The following is a 17,028-nucleotide window of genomic DNA, read 5'->3' on the forward strand; positions in this document are numbered from 1 at the left end:
AATTCTTTATTTTAATCTCATTGATAAAGTAATTCGTAATAACATTAAACTTGGTCGGTGCATATAAAGGGTCACCAAACAAGTGTCTCTATACCTTTTAGAAAGAGATCCAAAATCAAAAGCTTATTTATGAACTATGGCTAAGGCTATATGGTGATTGAGAGGCTATAGCTTTGACTTTAGTTTTCAGATTTATTCACAAGGATATATATATATATATATATATATGCCTTATCTTATAGATCTCAATCCCCTCCAACTTCTAGAATTAAGTATGTTAATGACATCTGTACTAATAAAATGATAAAAGACAAAATTTTAAATTATTTTCTTAAACAAGTAATATGATTTTGTGAGTTTATTTGTATGCTTTAGCGCTCTCTCTCTCAATATATTGATTTCACATAATAATAATAATAATAATAATAATAATATAATTATTCTTTGTTGTAATCAAATTATTGAAACAACTACTGTAAAAGTATAAATTTAATTGCCAACGTGTATTTGTGTAATTTGTAAATTTTGTAGATGTAAGAGTCACCTCTCAATTAAAAAAAAATTGTGTAAATAAAACCATTTTAAGAGAAGTTTTATAAATAAAGAGATGTGATATAGACCACAAAGTAAGAGGCACACTGCACACCCAATGTGGTTGAATGAATATTCTGAGTGGTGGTGGCTCATTTTCTCAGTTTTTTTTTTTCTTTTGTCTTTTTTGGTATAGTGGGTGTTTTCTTTTTCTCTACTAGAGGGTTGCGTCCTGTTTTCTGCCTCCTTTGTGAAGTTGAATGGTTAATCTTTTTTTTTGGTTTGATCTTTCAATGGGAAAACTACTTGTGAAGGTGGACAGACTCTCAATATAGTTTGTTTCTATTGGCAATAACTTTCATTTTGTATTAATGGGTTGGTGTGGCAATAATTTTCATCTTATATTAATAAATTGGCTTTTCAGGATCTCATATCAATCGATTGTATTCACTTGGCTATCTTATATTAGTGGGTTGGTGTGACAATAGCTTTCATCTTAAATTAGTCAATTAGTTTTTCAGGATTTCATATCGATCGATTGTGCTCACTTAGTAAAATTATCATAATTTTATCAAGAAGCTCATCTCTTTCTTAAGCCTGCTTTTGCCTATTTATACATATTTATCTCCAATAAATTAAAAAAAAATATACTCGCTTTTACCGGTTCATTGTGTGGAGACTGCAAGTTGAAGTTGAAAACAAATTCCCCTGCTAAGCAAAATAGTCATATTTAAAGGAGAAATCAAAATTTATGGGTTTGAACAGGATTTTTTTTTTCTTTTGAAACTTTCACGTCTTAATGACTTGTCCACTTATAAAACAAGAGTTGAAAAATGAACTAGATCAATTTTGTATAGTAATTTGAATCTTGAATGTTGCTGACTTCGTTAATGAATTAAAAACAAAAAAAAGAACCAAGATTTGATTCGTTCCAATTATCTAGACATGAAACTTCCATACAGTTGAAGGAAAAAATTCATGAGCACTCCCAAAGACTAGCAATGAAATTTGACATGATCTTAAACCCAGCCCCACTCAATCTGATAAACTCTTCAATTCTCCGCGTACACATTAGAGAAGGAAAAAAGACGAATTCAATTCAATGAAAAAAGAAAGAGTAATTGACATGAAACAAACTAGCAAGTCAGCTTGATCATTTTGATGGGTGTCAAAATCAAACAAGAATATGCAACATACAACACCATCCCCAACTAAACTGTACAAATGATCTATCTATAAATCAATCCTGGTGGTTAGAAAGATGAACTACACTACACCCCATTAACCATTACACCAATATGTTTTTCTACCACTAATACAAGGCAATTACAGGAAATTGCGATTAACTTTCCTACTTAACCATACGGAAGTGCCAATTGTTACTTTACATTCATATGTGATCAGTGCCAACCACTTCCGAATTTATTCGTTACTGTTTGTTTACAACATTAAATGGCTCTTTCACCTTCTTTCACCTTCTGCCAACTACACCACCTAAACAAAATGCATTAGAATCTACTCAAGAACCAAGCTTTCTGTGTTTTTCCTCTGGACAAGAAGACAGTTTCCAACCTTAACAGCTTATCTTGCTTTCCTTGATGCTGATTTTTGTACTTTATGCTTCCATTTGCTCTGCATTTTATAAGAATGAAATCAAAATATGAAATATTATCTGGCATGGATCGATTCATAATGCATAAACTAAACACATGGCAAAGGTACATACAAGAGGCTCATCATCAGATATCTCAGCATCCTCTTCATTGGAAGGACTTGCTTCGATACGTGCTTTCTTTGGATTTCTGAGCGTAGTCCCATCAATGTCTTCATCTTGAGTCCCTTCAGAGTCTGATTTGTCTTTATTTGCTTCCTCTCGCATGCCTTCACTTGATTCATCTTCCCGTTCTTCAGGATGGGAGTCCTCTTCTGCATCATCTTTTTGAGCATCTTCTGGTATACTCTCAGTATCTGCAAAAACTTTACCTTCAGAATTGGATTTCACTTCTCCATCAGATTCGTCTGATTGATTTTGGTTCTCCAGTGTGTCTCCCAAGTGTTTTCCTCCAGAAACTGATGTAACTTCCTTATGAGATTCATCCACATCAGTCAAGTGCTCTGTCACCCTTTCATCACGTTCCCCATGAGAACCACCTGGAAGAAAATAAAGTCATGTGAACCACCAATATACAAACATAGTCTCCATATAGTGCATCTGGAAGTTTAAACATGAACAGTGTATAAACAATAAAGAGAACTTGTAACCCACACAAAACACCATAAAGAACCAATATACAAATGTATTCTACAAAATTTGCATATGCAAGTTTGAACATGGATGGTGTATAAAGAGATATTGTAGCCCAATGTTCACCATCTCACTCCATTTCCAAGCAAAAATGCAAAATGATTAGAAGCAGAAATTAAATGATATAATTGCCCAAAATAACAAATATAAAATAATCTCCATATCAACTTGTGAGATCTTTTGTATGAAACAAACCTGGATGATTTATTTACAATTTCAAAAAATCATTGACATTGCAAACCAATAACTTTTTTATCATTTAAAATTAATTGGAAAGTAAAAGGCAGTTCACCTTGCTTTTCCTTGTCTCCTTTAGATTCCTCAGTGGGTTCAGCATTTGATACATCAAAGTCATCTTTAACCTCAGGCTCTTTATTTACACGCTTTGAGTTTTTCTTAGGAGTTCTTTTTCCTTTAGTACTAAAGAAAAAAAAAAATCAATAAATATATAGTGGTGCCATTGGAGACATAAAAGTAAAAGACTTCAACAATGATGAAAACTTTTCTATTACATATTTTCTGATTCCTTGTTCTGATGTATGTTACCCAAACTTCTACTTTTCTGTGCAGGCGATCTGTAGAACAGTAACAAAAATTTTAGGCAAGAGCATAAGAAGGAATTCTCAGAGAAATATCAAGCTTCCATACAAAAAGAAATGCCATAACCAAGACATGGTGCCATGAAGAAAAATAGCAGCACAACATAATTATACAGAACCTAGTGTTTTGATGACAGTTTTTCAATTTTATAAAGATGATTATATTCTTCATTAGAAGGCAATCCTTACACTTTAGTTGACTGGGGATGCTTCAATGAGTTTGACTTCTGAAATGGTGCAAAGGAAAAACAAAGTCACTTCTGATTGCCTTGGAAACATTCAATTGCTTTATTTCAAGGAAAAATGGCAGAAGCAATAAGTTGGTAAAACCTTCATAGATTTGCGACCTTTGTCAACAAGCTCCCACCGCTCTTTTTCTAAACGGAGTACTTCTATGTCTCCGTCATCATATAATATCTACACAAAGTTGCAAAATGAGCAAAATAAATCATGCTTAGGGGGTGAGAGCGAGGACGAAAGAAAGAGCAGCATACCACATGTTTCCTTTTTATAGGGTCATAAGATTTAACAGTGCCTTCATAAAACCTGTTGATTAAAGCAAAATAATACAACATGAGGACATAATTCCAAATACTAGATATAAACATTTTACATTTTGCTGGAACAAAAGGAAAGCCTCTGTAGTCACAATTCCAACTCTACAGTTTTTGAACTTAACATCTACCCAACATCACATTAACACCCAATACTATCTACAGTTGTGTGCATCTTCTTTTTAGATAACAACCAGAAAAAGTATTAGCAGAGTTGAGCATCTTGTAATAGAGTAATAAAATACAAAAAAGTAAATCAGGAAAAGCAGCAGAGTTCATGAGTCACTCACAAAAAGAGTTGCCTTAGATGGTTTGATAAGCACACCAGCAAAGATCAAAAATCAAGACAGGCACATGAACTTGGTGCATAAAAAAATCAAACAAAGCCTTGAAGGAAATCCAGGAACATTATTTTCAACAAAATTTTGACATTGAATAAATGAAGAGTCTTGCGAATAAATGAAGAGTCTTGCCCCCCATCCCTCCCACCATTAAATAAATAAATAAAATAAAGTTGGAGGAGGGGAGACAGAGATATTAAGAGAGTACTCACTGCTTATCCATGGGCCACCAAACCTTTATTCTATAACCAATTAATTCTTCAATATCAACTCCGCTTTTCTTTGTTGTGCACTGGAAAAGAAAATAAAGCAGGGCATAATCACATATTAGTAGGAAAACCATCCAGAGTACTATAAGCAATAAAGAAAACCCTGAGAAATAAATAAATTTATGAAAACAATTCACACAATCTGAAATATTACTGGTAAAAAATCACTGTAATAACCATGCTTGTGAATAAATTACAACAGGATATTTATTTGCACCATAAAATTAGAACAGAGAACAGTACACCAGCTTGCCATCTTTCAGGTTGCTTAAAAACAGTTATTGAACTCGACTACATATAGGTGCCAATAAGTGCAGTTCAGGTCAGATTGGTCTAAAACAGGCCATCAGATGGGTCAACTTTTGAGAATTCATTTTGGGTATCGTAGAGTACTAGAGAAAAACTGATAACAAGAAATTAATAAAAGGCATATGTAAATTCCTCACTCAAAGACGACATCACATTACTAAGTTATGCAATAGCGATGAAACACTACAAATGAGAAAACAAAACGGTGAGCATGCGGATGTGTTAACCTTTGCCAAGCCTGCAATGCTTCTTCTTTTTCTCTTCTTCATGCTTCCAGTTGAAGACTTAAAATTATTACTTGCATTTATCATATCAGTGTCCCCTAACACAACAGACTTCTACAATAGAAGTAATAAAGAGGTGAAATATCCACAAAATAAACAGCCCCAAGGTTATTAAGGAGTTACTGCTTCTATGTTAATAAAAAAAGAAAAAGCTTACCTTCAGATTAGCAACTTCTTCAACTTCATTTTCTTTGCTCTTGTGACCCAACTCAGTGCGTTTGCCTTTGTGTTTTGATGTGAAGCTTATATTCTTTCGCATGCATGCTACCAACAAATCAGACTCGGACCTTAGTTTTGGGATAGACTTCTTCTTCTCTTTTGAATCAGGGCTTGAATCATCTCTTGAAGCACTTAATGGAATAAATAAATTGCTTGAAGACAGTCTAGCACTATGAGAAGATGATGATCTCCGTCGTTTAGGTACTGGAACAGATGCTACATCCGTAGCCTTTATTTTTTTAGATTTTTCATGCTCCAGTTCTGACTTTGTTTTTTCACTTGGAAAATCTTTATGACCATTGCTTGACTCAAACTTACTAGAGAGCCCCATATTATCCAAATTTATTTCCCTGACCATCTTCAAGATATCAACATCACTTTCAGCATTTTTTGTTTTAGCTGACAAAGACTTGTTCTTTTTAACCTTGCCACCCTTGGTGCCAGGCGATTTTAACTGTTTTATCATTTTGCCAAGGGGCACCTCATTTGCTTCTCTTTCACTGTCTTTTAGAACCACATCCTCAGCAATATCTGAATTAATCTGAAGTGATTACAGAAGGGGCATATGTTAGTGAAAAATACAAGTGACACTAAATATCACAAAATATTAGTGCATAGCTAAAAAGCATCCTTAAGGAGGAGAGCATACTTTTCCATCAGTTTCTAAATTAAGCAATTCAAATTGAGTCAAGACATTCTCATCAGCCAACCACATTTTTCCCTCAGTTGCCTACCCAAAAAAAAAAAAATGCAATGATGTCAACACACATAACATTCATCTATATATCAACAAGTAAATAAGTTGAAAAATCAAAAGACATCAGCCTAACAAAATTAGCCAACTCTATAGAATAGAATCAGCAACTTCTTCTCCATGAGTTCAATAGTGTTAACTTAATAGAACCATGAAGATAATTTTAAGTTGGAGATAAGATACCAGAGAATCATCTCCTTCTTTCTTCTCATGTGATTTGTAAAGCATTGGAGGCAGGGAAACCGGTGAAGCCAAAGTTTGTATATCATCCTCCTTCGGAGCTAAGCGCTTGGTGATTGCCAGCCCAAGTTCAGAGATTGCATGAGAATTCTGTGAATGTCAACAATTACAAAGATAAGCTTGGTATTCTACATTTCATTGAGCTTTGAGTCATTTGTTTTTCATATTTTTGTAGGTGTGGTTTCTTCAACCTTCCAATAATTATGCACAAAATTGTAAATTTAACAATGAAAACAAAGATGACATATTGTCCACAACCTTTGACTTTGCTGCATCAACTATATCCTCTGAACGCTTGATACTTTCAAAGATATAAACTATTGCAGATATATTCTCCTTCTCTTTGTTGGTGCTAGATTCTGACTTTGCATCTTCATCTTTGTGCAACAAAATAGAAAGAATCAAGTGCAATTGCCTAAAACAGACATAATAGAATCAGTGTTATCTCCTCTGTTAGTTCCCATTTTCTTATCGATAAATGTTATTGGCTTAAACTTATGAAACTAAATCATATGAAACAATGTCTACAAAGCATATCCAAAACAAAATAAAAGGTGAAATTTGAAGTACCGTATATTGTCTCAATTGCTTTAACTTCCTTGCATTCATCAGCGTCAGGACATGAATGATGAGCAAGGGCATGGACCAAATATGGTAGAATGTCTTCAGGATATGCAGCTGAGGTACTTGCATCACTCTGTACAGAGAGTTGACGTGCCTTTGCTTGGTAATGCATTTGAATAATATCAGCAAGATTCTGCTTTTCCTGCCATTGAAAAAAGTACAAACTCAGCCGAGATGACATCAGAAATTTTACTTTCAAAGCAAGCACGATATGCACTTCACTTGGTTATCAATAATAATAACTTTGAACCAATCAGTACTCATATAGCTACCTCTTCAAAATCAAGGGGCTTTAATCCAGTTATATTAAGTAAGAAGGCACAGGCATACTTCACATCCAGAAGCCGGTCCTTTATATATTGATGAACTTTGCTTAGGAATAGTTTCCTAGCTTGGGGGAAAGTGATCTACAAGACCCAAAAGAAAACAAGTGGGAAGAATTACAAGTGATATAAAATAATGTATCGATGACCTTGAGGAAAATTTCTAAGGACTTCACCTCCGGTGTCCTTAAAGTTAGGTGGAAGACATCAAAAGGTATCTTGTGATCCCAGTGCTTTGACAAACGAAGAACAGCCTTAGCAGAAGCAAGTCTCAAATGGGCCTTATCAACTGAACTGTAGGTAAGACAAATGTGTATATGAAATGGAAAACCTCATAGAAGAATAATCCAGAAACTACAAGAACAACAATTTATATATAAACCACGAAGAAATCAATGAATGCAAGACCTCGATTCTGTATCCTTTGATATTTCTCCAAACAGAAGAATATTCCTCAGGATCTCCAAAAGGCTATCAATGCCAGGACGAAGTTGTGCATCTTTTACAGGCAAGTAGCTCTTGACAAGTGTCTTGATCCCATATATCTGCAAGCAAATCGTAGATGCAACCAGATGTAAAAAGGATTGTCAAATTATTATATCAATAAAACTATCAATAGAGCCTAGTTTAACCTTTTGTTTAGGAAGTGTTGGAATGTCATTGTGGGAACAAGTCCCACATCGGTCGTGTACAAGAAAAATAAAGGGCATATAAGTGTTTTGGTGATGGAGAGTCCAGTTTCAAGCCCAATTCAACATGTGGCCTGCCAGTTTGATATTCACACTCTAGGGTCCATAATAATTCTCAACATGGCATCAATGCAAGTCAGTGCCCAAATTCAGTTTCAGTTCAATTTCCGGTGTTGGCACTGCATTTAAGTTTCAGATTTCTAGTGTCAACCAGATGTCTGGTTTGCCACTTGAGGGGGAGTGTTGGAATATCACTTGTGGGAACAAGTCCCACAAGGTAGTGTACAAGAAAACTAAAAGGCATATAAGTGTTGGCAAACCAAACTAATCGGTGATGGAAAGCTTAGTTTCAAGCCCAATTCAATATGTAGCCTGCCAGTTTGACATTCACACTCTTGGTTCCATAATAATTCTCAATAGGAAGTATGAAGAGAAATGGAGGGATGGTCATACAAAGATGAGTAGGAGATGGGAAGTAAAGTGTTTATCCTCATCTTGCTTGGATTATTCTCATAAAAGAAGAGATAGGGAAGAAAGGTAATTTACCCTCACCTTTTTTGATTAAGAAATGAAGAAAAAGAATGTAAAATGCAGAATTATAAAATGACAACAATACCCCCCTCAAAGGAAAAGTTAAGAAAAAAGAGTTCATAAGAAAAAGGGAATCTTGGATTCTCAAAGAAAAGTAAAGGTAAGAATTGATTAAATAAAATAAAATACTTCACTAAAGCGAAACTTACTTTACCTCCCTTGCCCAATAGGTGGATAAGGATTTTCAAAGTTCTGAAGCAAATTAAAGGCAATGGGAAAACCTTAAATAATCTTCTCCTCTTTTTCTCATTCCTTTTCACAAACAAGAGTTAACATCACTTTTTTCTTCTTGTTTCACTCCTTTCCCAAACAAAGGTAGGCATTAACATCACTTTCCGTACCCTCTACCAAATAGCGTACAACAAATCCAGGAACATACTACCAAGCAAATTTGATATTAATTCCATATTTCCTATTTTGAAAAGATTAAGGGAAAAAACAACTTCCCCTGACTAACCAACCTTCAACAAACAAAGTTCGCTTATGTCATCCCAGCTTGCTTTTCCATTGTCTTCTGCTTTCTGCAACCGCAAAGCACAATATTATATTAAAAGTAGTTAAACAGAAAGTGTATGCACATGTCTAAAGGATCTTTGAAGGCATACACTGCCACATTTAAGAATCTTGCTTTTTATGAATTCTTCAATTTCATTCTCCCTGGTTTCAAAAACTGGCATTGCAGTCTCAGCTATGCATCCCAGAGATTGTAGTACAGCAGGCAAATGTCTCTTCTCCTCCAGCATGTCCACGAGTCTCTACAAATTGGATAAGAGAATAAACATCAGCATTGCCTATATCCAAGACCATGATGCATATGAAAAGTCCAAGGACAAAAATAACCTTGTATAAAACAGAAAGAGACTTGAGCCCATCATCCTTTGTTATTGCTGCTAGGGCATGCACAGCATACTTGGCCTGTCTTCGACTACCTTCTAAGCAGAGCCTCTCCAATATAAGGTCAATTGAACTACAGGTAAGCAAAGAAGAATATGAACATATACACAATGCAAAGGCTATAATTTGTCAAATAATGAAGAGCCGCACCTTGATGACACTGCGAGCTGTTCTCGGATGGTACCCCCAGCCTTCGCCAAAATGTGCAAAGCACCTTCTTTTATCATCTCATTATCATCTTTCAGAAAATTTACTAATTCTTCTTCAGCCCCGCCAAGTAGCATTGGACTGAAGCGTGCAAGTAGCTGAAGATTTGAAAATTTTTAAACAAAAAAAAAGAAAAAAAATAAAAATAATCAGATAATACTACCACATAATGGAAGGTGATGGTCCAGCAAGCCCATGATAGAGGTACAAAGATAAAGATAAGAACACACAAGAAAAGACATTATATGCAGTATTACACTAAAAAGTTACCAACTCAAGTTAAGCAACTATATGACAGACCCTCATGAAGACCATAAAAGACCAAGCAAGTATAGATGCATATTCTTACCACCAGTATATCCATACACGATTGAGTAAATTGTGTATTTCCAGCAGATTTATGTGTGGTGGCCTCCAACAGAATTTCTTTCACATGCTCTTTGTTGAAAAGTAAATAAGAACTCTTAACTGAGAGATTGCCCAGAAAATCATAAAGCCGGTGTTTCTCACCAAGTATTTTAAGCAAATCCTCCTGCAGTAAAAAGGACTCCAATCCTGAGAAACTTTTCCATAAAACAAATCGGAACAAGTAGTTTCATAATCAACCTATTAATTATTGAAGTAAAAGCAAACTTAATTTTACCAATTCAATCAGAAAAGCAGAATTAAAATTTATGATATTTGCAGTTAACATTGAGTTGTTTGAATTAATAATTAAATCTAGTGAAGTTCCTTGGCCTAGTATCTAAATAATGGAATCCAAGAGAGACAGATCTTGATATGAACCGGCCTAACTCCATTTTAACAGCTAGCTTGTAAGGGGAAGGTTACAAACCCATATACCCTAGCTAACCGATATGGGACACATCATTCCCAACCCCTTTATACCATACGTCCTCGTACAGAAAACAGGGATCAAGGCCCACCGACCAGACAAGGTGAGGCTCTAATACCAAATTATATTAATCTGTCTAACTCCACCTTAAAAGCCAGCTTGTAAGGAGAGGATTGCAAACCCATATATATAATGCTCAAGACCTCCCTTGCTAAACGATATGGGATGCATCAGATCTTGGTCCAATTCTTGCCAATTTCAACAAACTCAAGAAATTTTCCACTTACAGTGAAAAAAAAATCAATTATAATCATACTAGTGACAGATTGCTTCCTTGATTGGAGAAATTGAAAAAACAGCCTAGTCGCAATGGTTCTGTCTGAAGCAATATCAACAAGTTGCTTTAGGCAATGGTTTGATCTGATGTTGATAGTTCTAAAAGTAGGCAGTGCAACTGGTGGCAACAATAGTAATGCAATGATGGCAACAAAAGATGGTGCCTTTGCAGGAACAAACATGGTTTGCTATCTAAGCATGGATCATATTTGTAGGGGGAAACAATGTGGTAGTAGCACATCATGGTGTGATACTAAATCACAAAGATGGTATTGAACTGTCACTTATGACAATCATAGCAGCAGTGATAGTGGGGAACAGATGTTAAATGAGACAATATGGTCACGTTGATACCAGTAAAACTTGCAATAATACAGACTGTCAAAATTAGTGGCTTTGCATTCCACAAAAGACCACGCCACCAACCACACCCCTCACCCCCAACCCTACCCTTCTTTTCCGTTAACTGGTGAAAACTCAATTCAACTCAAATGGTCACACCCTAAATACATCGGTCGAAATGTAATGCCCCAAATCCAACACCAAGCATCTCCATTCCTAGTTGTTCATACTCAAAACCTATTTACACCCATCACAATTTTATTGCTTACCCGACCAGTACAAGCTTGATGGAAACCAGTGTTAGCATCAAGGAGATTTGTTAAAATCTTCCAGATATTGGTATCTTTCAATTGATCAAGTATCTGAAAATTCTCCTCAGCCTTAGCAGGCTCAGCAAACGAGCGAGACATGATACGAAAACCAAAAGGACTTTTTTGGAATTCAGGAGCATCTACATCCTGTATTCACACAAGAAAAGGTATTTTAGCTGTTATATTCTTAATTCTATCTTTCGGCTTCGATTTGATTAATTCAATCTCCAGAATTTGCAAACCTGATGCATCTGCCTGACAGATAGATACCTCTGCAACTCTTGTTGTAACCTGCAATCCAAAAAGAAATCCCTGAAAATGAGTGCACCATCCATTAAAATACATAAAATTGAAAGAGCGTAGGTCTATAAAATGTCAGGTGCAGTTGCCTGATGTCAACCAAGTAATTATGACATACCGTTGCTTCTGCTCCAATATCTTCTCAAGAGCTTTCAGCTCTACTTTGTCACATGCAGAGAATATTCTGACCCAAAGCTTAACTCTTTCTTTGACTGAGAACTCCATTGGGAACATGGACCCACAAAGAACAGATTCAATTGTATCTGATCTGCAGAACCAATCAACATGTTAGATATTTAGCCCATATTCAGAGGAGAAGCAAAGTACTTTCCACCTTCTAATTGGTTTCAATCATCTCACAGACTCTGCTGATGCAAAAATTGAAGTTATTCAGAACATATGTAATGGAAATCTACATTAAGTCATTAACTGCAGATCCACAAGAAAATTCATATATCTGGGTCTCAATGTTGCAGAGGATAAACTCCCACCAACAATTTGATGACAAGGCAGCAGGACAAGCAGGGATTATCAGGAAATATTTATATTTATATTTATATTTATATTTACATATTGCAGCCAGCAAACCAAGACTGCCTTACCTGAAATCTCTGTCATAAAAACATCTCAAAATCTTCCCAGGAATCCAATCAAATTCACCAGGACTAACTGAGCCATCAGAGGACTTCACACAATAAACCCTGAAAATCTCAGCCATTCTCTCCATGGTATATCTCTTAACAAGTAGCTGCGGGAAAAGATATACATTGGAAAATTATAAATGATTGCTAGCAACTAATAAACATTTTAGCATTCTTTAACTTGAGGAAAAAGCATACATACAGATTTGTCTCGAAGACGCTCCAACTAGTTGTATGGTTTCAACAGGAATAGAATTCAGGGCATAACACGCCGCATCACAAATCACATCAACAACTTGTTTTCGGACATTCTCATCATAGTCCAATAGTCGATCACAGAGAGCAGCTGGAAAACAATTGAGTAGATCAAAACAAAGATGTATTACACATGTGATTTTGTAAAAATCAAGCAACATACTTACAGATTATTTGAGAAGCCTCAGCTCGGAAAGGATTTGACAAGAGACAGGTTTTGACACGTTCCAGGACAGACATTCGGACTTCTACTCCTCTATCAGCCAACCTTTTCAAAAACTCTGAAAAGATTGGCTGAAATGCTCCACTGATAGCAGAGCCTGGCAGAGCAGACAGATCTCCAACTAACCCCACTGCTTTTAAACGAACGTCGAGCTGATCAGTCTGCAAATACAAAGACTTGTAAACTGAGAAACAATTCATCAAATTTCAATGTTATAAACTTGCAAAGTAGAAATAAATTAGGCTCCAAATGAATTTAAATTAAATATGAAAAATTCTGTTATTTTACTTCTGCAAATGATGTAGTAGTAAAATTTGGAATATAAATCCATTGATTCAATATTCAAAAAGCATCATCAACAACAACTAAGCCTTAATCCCAAACTAGATGAGGTCAGCCATATAAATCCTTTTTCACGATTCAGCTTTATTTGAGACCGATTCCATATCAATATTCAAAAAATGTAAATTTTTTGATACTATGTCCTCCACGCCGACGCTCAAAAGCATTATAAGAAATACTTGCATATGACATGATAATGACAAGCTCATTTCGGTAGGAAGTATTCAATGTTTGAGAGCTTCAGAATTAAAATCATTATATGCCACAGGCAAAATCAAATATACAAATGCAGGCCACTGAGTCAGCTAATTACCAATAGTTCCCCAGTGAGGTAAGGAATGACTCCCAATAAGATCTGAGGGGCACAACAGTAAATATCATATATGACTTCATGATAGTCAATATGACTATTTTCCGACTTGTTATCTCCTGACATTGATGATACAAGGAACTGCTTTATTCCAGGTTCAAGTTTTCCAGCACATTGCTCTATTACATTCATGGCAAGTCTCCTTGCAGCTGAAGAAACATCCTGGAATCACAGGTTTCACAAAATGAGCTCCTAATTTCAAAAAAAAAAAACAAAAAAAAAAAAACAAAAAAAAGAAAGAAAGAGTGAAAACAATAAGTTATAACATAAAGCACGGTAAATTTGCTTACAGATCTATTTCTTCCTAATACGGATAATATGACAAGCAAGAGATCCTCCCGAATATCTTCAATTTCTTCTATGAGAACAACCATTATTTTTTGCATCGATGACAATACACTTTCTTGATGATCATCACTGCGTAAGTGAAAATTTTCAGATCAATAGATAATCGGTAAATGATATCTTGAATATGGAATTAAATAGAGAACAAAAAATGTGAGAAAGAGAGAGAGAGAGAAGCCAAAATGTATTATCTTGTTTGTTTTTAACACAAACCTTATAAACAGATACATGATCAGACAAGTAGTAGCTATATTTTTGGTTTCCATTAACAAATAGGATTGCATAATTACAACAAACAACTAAGACTTAACTTTAAACTAGTTGGGGAATTAGCTATATAGATCCTTTTTTGCCATTCAACTCTATTTGAAGCCAATTCTGCATCAATATTAAAAATTGTAAATCTTTTGATACTACTTCCCTCCATGTCATTCTAGGTCTTCCCCTTTCCCTTCTCACTCCTTCCGCCATTAACTTATAGCACTTCCATTCTAAGACATTCTATACTCTACATTCAACATAACCAAGCCATATTATTTGACCCCCTTTCATTTTATCTCTAATGTGTGCCACATGCACTGTCTAATAGATATGGTCTTTTCCTAATTACAAATGAGACAAGCCCTTCATAAACTAAAGGAACTCAGCTTGCCTGTAAACACTCACTTGTTTGTCAAAGTTAAAGCTAAGCTCATGCTCATTTTTAAAGCTTCTTTAATAAGTAAGGCACACTTGATTTTGGTAAAATTCGGCTCATTCAAATGGGTGAGTCAGCTCATGTATAAACTCATTAAATAATTTGATTTTTATGTTAAGGCTCAGTTTTGTGGAAAATAACTTGTATATGTATTCCACAAAAATTATTTTCTAAAAAAATATTTTTCATGAAAATATTTTCTATTATTTGGCTGCAATGTTAAATATTTATGTCATACATGTATAAAGTGTTTTCACATTTTATATTCTCAAGTCAGAAAATGACTTCCTCTTTTGAGAAGAGGAAGTCATTTTCCTTAAAATAGTTTAGTTTTCCCTTTGACTAGGAAAACAGTGACCCAAACGCTAGAAAATATGAAAGATATTTTTCAGGAAAATATTTTCTATAAAACAAACGGAGCCTAAGTTTTATGCATTTTATTGGCACACTTGATTTTCGCTCATTCAGACTAGTGAGCCAGCTCATGTATAAACTCATTAAATAATTTAATTTTGATTTTAAGTTTTGTGCATTTTTATTTATGATATAGAAAAAAGTACTTATTTACTGTTTACTATAAGAAATTAAATAATTTTTTTCAATTTATAAACTTACACTCCAGTCCCTTATCCCTCAAAGTTGCATATTTATCCTACATACTAATGTTAAATAGAACAAATATGGTTACGTATATTGATTACTTTTAAATAGTTTTTGTAATAAATTTGTAAATAATATTATTTATAATTGAAGTCTATGGAGAATGATCTACTTAATTTCAGTTCATTCATTTAAAAAGCCAAACTTCAAAAATGTTGCACTCAGTTTGCCTCAACTCGTTTAATAAACTTAAATATATATCTTGTTTTGTAAGCACACCAAGCTAAGCATGCCAAAGGTCAGGTAATTTGCAATCCTAAGGTGCCTGGGTTTGAAATTTAAGAAACGGAAACAATACTCATGCCATGTCGATAGAGGAATGCAAATATGAGAGGAGGTGGTATTCTATCAACGCTAACCCCTTATATAACAGAAAATAAATGATGAAATAAAACACACCTGGCAACAGAAAAAAATGTACTGAACATTTTATTCACCAGATCATCACATTCTAGATCCAACATCACAACGCATGACCTATATTTGGCAAGGGTCTCCAAAATAACAACTCTCCTTCCAAATGATGGACCACTAGTATCACTTAACCCGCTAAAAGTGCTGACAATCAAGTGAAAAATATCCTGCAGAGAAGTATAGACAGATCAGGAGGAATAGTTGGTGAGATATTAAAATACATCAATAAAATTGCATTAATCAGCTAAGCTTCATAAAAGAATATGCACCTTTAAAACATCATCACTGTAAGGAGCTTCAGGAGCTGTAATTCGGGTTATCTCACAAATACAGGTTACAAGTAGAAGCTTAACATCCTTATCTTGATGATTCAGCAATTCTGGCTTCACAATTGCATTAAGGAAAGGTTGCATTGACTCCATCATAGTCGCTGATGGCAATTGTTCCATCTCGGAAAGGCACGTAGCAGCTTGCTGCAGGCAAAGAAAATATTTCAGAAATATTACCATTTAATGAAACAAGGATCCTACCTTTGCTCATTACACTAGAAATACAAGCATGAGCATCAAAGATAATTTAACTATCATTAAGTATTATTTTCTTAGTCTGCCAACAATGAACAGTGCAGCAAAACAGCCTCAGCACCAAGGACCCCATATGGCACACTATTCATGAAATACAGAACATTATTCAACAGATAGTTAGCCACAGGAAAAAGGAAATTGGCACTAGATGACTTAAAAAAGAAAACCAAACATCAAAGAATGAAAGGGTAAATTTGTGGCAATGACTGGAAGAGTTGCACCCCAGTTCAGCCCCAGCAACTTTGGTCCACAAAGACACACAAAAAAATAGTGCATTAAATGGATAAGTTCTTTTATATTTTAGAAGGTTTGGAATGGACTCTAGATAGCTGAGTTAGTTTCAACAGATGATGTCAGTTAAATCACATAGAAAGCAATTTAATATAAGGAACAAAAATTAGATGTTACCATTTGGTGGCTCTCTAACTACAATTCATATGCAGTTCAAAAAAATATAAAACAAAATTATATTAAAAACTACTGCTTGCATGTGAAAGCAAGTAAGTTCTATACAGCTTTGGGACCAACCCACTTCAAACCAATGATTATGAATCTTTTATATTATCATTTAGGAAATTTTCATTCATGTCACTCAACACTTTAGTTCAATACAGTAGATAAATTTTAATTAGTTTGAACA

General features: G+C 34.7%; 1 pseudogene; it reads right to left on the reverse strand.

Moving 5' to 3' along the window:
• Positions 1–1,652: 1,652 nt before the first annotated feature.
• Positions 1,653–16,328, reverse strand: LOC131178776 (sister chromatid cohesion protein PDS5 homolog A-like; annotated as a pseudogene).
• Between the last annotated feature and the right edge of the window lie 700 nt (positions 16,329–17,028).

The sequence above is a fragment of the Hevea brasiliensis genome, chromosome 3, assembly GCF_030052815.1.
Source record: "Hevea brasiliensis isolate MT/VB/25A 57/8 chromosome 3, ASM3005281v1, whole genome shotgun sequence".
In the NCBI taxonomy this organism is placed as follows: Eukaryota; Viridiplantae; Streptophyta; class Magnoliopsida; order Malpighiales; family Euphorbiaceae; genus Hevea; species Hevea brasiliensis.